The sequence below is a fragment of the Cupressus sempervirens genome, chromosome 11 (genome assembly GCF_028749045.1).
Source record: "Cupressus sempervirens isolate cs-2001-9-10 chromosome 11, ASM2874904v1, whole genome shotgun sequence".
NCBI classification, from domain to species: Eukaryota; Viridiplantae; Streptophyta; class Pinopsida; order Cupressales; family Cupressaceae; genus Cupressus; species Cupressus sempervirens.
In genome coordinates, this window is record NC_143128.1 from 407,953,827 (window position 1) to 407,956,635 (window position 2,809).

Sequence of the window (2,809 nt, forward strand, 5' to 3'; positions counted from 1 at the left end):
TTTCCACCAACTAAAAAAAATTTCGACCAACCATTGATGGAAATTTCAACCAACACTAAAAAATTTCCACCAAACATTGGTGGAAATTTTGACCAATGCCTGTTAGTCTTCTACCAAGCATTGGTCAAAATTTCCACCAATAAAAAAAAAATTGATGAATGGATTGGTCAAAATTTAGACAAATTAAAAAAATTTCGACGAATGGATTGGTCAAAATTTTGACCAACATTGACAAATCAAGACAACCAAAAATAATTTTTTTTGATGAATGTATTGGTCAAAATTTTGATGAGAAATTTTTTGACAAAATCTTTGTTGAAATTTCGACCAACCTGGGTGGAAATTTCAACCAAAATTGGTCGAAAATTGAGTTCAAATTTACTGGTGACACTTCTTTTACTTTTTTGAGCATCTGACTGTGTTATTGTTACATTTGGACTGCTCTCACACTCCTTAAAGCCCATTTTCAATCGCCCATCCCCTTCTCCTACTACACCTTGACTGAGTGCTCGATAAGGCGAGTTCTTAGTGCTAGATAAGGTGCATTCTAGGCACTAAAGGTGACATAAAATTTGTGTTCCTCAACAAAGTAATCTCCATAAGGATGAAATGGTTGATGTAACAATTGATTCTAGTGATGATGAAAATAAAAGCTTATAAGATTGGGAAATTGATCCAATAACTTTCGAAGGCCATAACCTTTGACCTGCATCTCCGTTATTCTTCAAATTATCCATGTGGCTTCATTGGGAGGAGTTTTTTGGAGATAAACCGTGCCTTTCTTCCTATCAACACCTTCTATGTGCCAGATAAGGTGTGTTCTTAGTGTCGAAATGCATTTTACTCTGCCATGCATTCTGGGTGCTTGATAAGGTGTGCTTTGAGTGCTTGATAAGGTGCATCATAGATAAGGTTGCACCATGATGCATGGGCTAACACGAGGGTGTGAGAGTTTGGTGTTGGGTGTGATCATACCAATGTTAGTGCACTAGATCCCATCAAAACTCCACAAATAAGCATGCTTGGGCCAGAGTAGTATTGGGATGGGTGACCTCCTGGGAACTCCTAGTGTTGCACCCTTCTTTTACATTTTTGAGCATTTGACTATGTCATTGTTACATCTGTATTGCTCTTGCGCTTCTCAAAGCCCATTTTAAATCACCCATCCCCTTCTCCTCCTGCACCCCAACTCATGTTCATTCTGAGTGCTCCATAAGGTGCATTCTTAGTGCTAGATAAGGTGCATTCTAGGCACTCAAGGTGACATAAAATTTGTGTACCTCAACAAAGTAATCTCCATAAGGATGAAATGGTTGATGTAAGAATTGATTCTTGTAATGATGAAAATAAAAGCTTATAAGATTGGGAAATTGATCCAATAACTTCCAAGGGCCATAACCTTTGACCCGCATCTCCTTTCTTCTTCAAATTATCCATGTGGCTTCATTGGGAGGAGTTTTTTGGAGAGAAACCCATGCCTTTCTTCCTATATGCACCTTCTGAGTGTCAGATAAGGTGTGTTCTTAGTGTTAGAGTGCTTTTTACTCTCCTATGCATTATGGGTGCTCAATAAGGTGCACTTTGAGTGCTTGATAAGATGCATCCTAGATAAGGTTTCATAATGATGCATGTGCTAACATGAGGGTGTGAGATTTTGGTGTTGGGTATGATCATACCAGTGTTAGTTCACTGGATCCCATCAAAACTTTGCAATTAAGTGCGCTTGGGCCGAAGTAGTACTAGGATGGGTGACCTCCTAGGAAGTCTTGGTGTTGCATGCTTCTTTTACTATTTTGAGCATCTGACTGTGTCATTGTTACATTTGGACTACTCTCCTACTCCTCAAAGCCCATTTTCAATCGCCCATCCCCTTCTCCTTGTGCACCCTGACTCATGTTCATTCTAAGTGCTAGATAAGGTGCATTCTTAGTGCTAGATAAGGTGCATTCTAGGCACTAAAGGTGATGTAAAATTTGTGTTCCTCAACAAAGTAATCTCCGTAAGGATGTAATGGTTGATGTAACAATTGATTCTTGTGATGATGAAAATAAAAGCTTATAAGATTGGGAAATTGATCCAAGAACTTCCGAGGGCCATAACCTTTGACCCGCATCTCCATTCTTCTTCAAATTATCCATGTGGCTTCATTGGGAGGAGATTTTTAGAGAGAAACCCATGCCTTTCTTTCTATCGACACCTTTCAAGTGTCAGATAAGGTGCGTTCTTAGTGTTTTTACTCTCCTGTGCATTTTGGTTGCTCGATAAGGTGCGCTCCAAGTGCTTGATAAGGTGCATCCTAGATAAGGTTGCACAATGATGCATGTGCTAACATGAGGGTGTGAGAGTTTGGTGTTGGGTGTGATCATACTAGCATTAGTGCATAAAGCTTATAAGATTGGGAAATTGATCCAAGAACTTTCAAGGGCCATAACCTTTGATTTGCATCTTCGTTCTCCTTCAAATTATCCATGTGGCCTCATTGGGAGTTGTCTAGAGAGAAACCTATGCTTTCTTCATATTGAAACCCTTCGAGTGCCGGATAAGGTGTGTTCTTAGTGTAGAGTGCTTTTTACTCTCCTATGCATTTTGGGTGCTCGATAAGGTGCACTCCGAGTGCTTGATAAGGTGTGTCCTACATAAGGTTGCACCATGGTGCATGGGCTAATATGAGCATCTGAGAGTTTGGTGTTGGGTACGATCATACCAGTGTTAGTGCACTAGATCCCATCAGAACTCTATTGTTAAGCACGCTTGTGCTGGAGTAGTACTAGGATTGGTGACCTCCTAGGAAGTCCCGTTATTGCACCCT

The 2,809-nt window shown here is 40.0% G+C and overlaps 2 pseudogenes; both read left to right on the forward strand.

Annotated features, from left to right (window-relative positions):
• Positions 1–961: 961 nt before the first annotated feature.
• LOC149530174 (5S ribosomal RNA) lies at positions 962–1,080 on the forward strand (annotated as a pseudogene).
• Positions 1,081–2,690: 1,610 nt separating this feature from the next.
• On the forward strand, positions 2,691–2,809 carry LOC149530175 (5S ribosomal RNA; annotated as a pseudogene).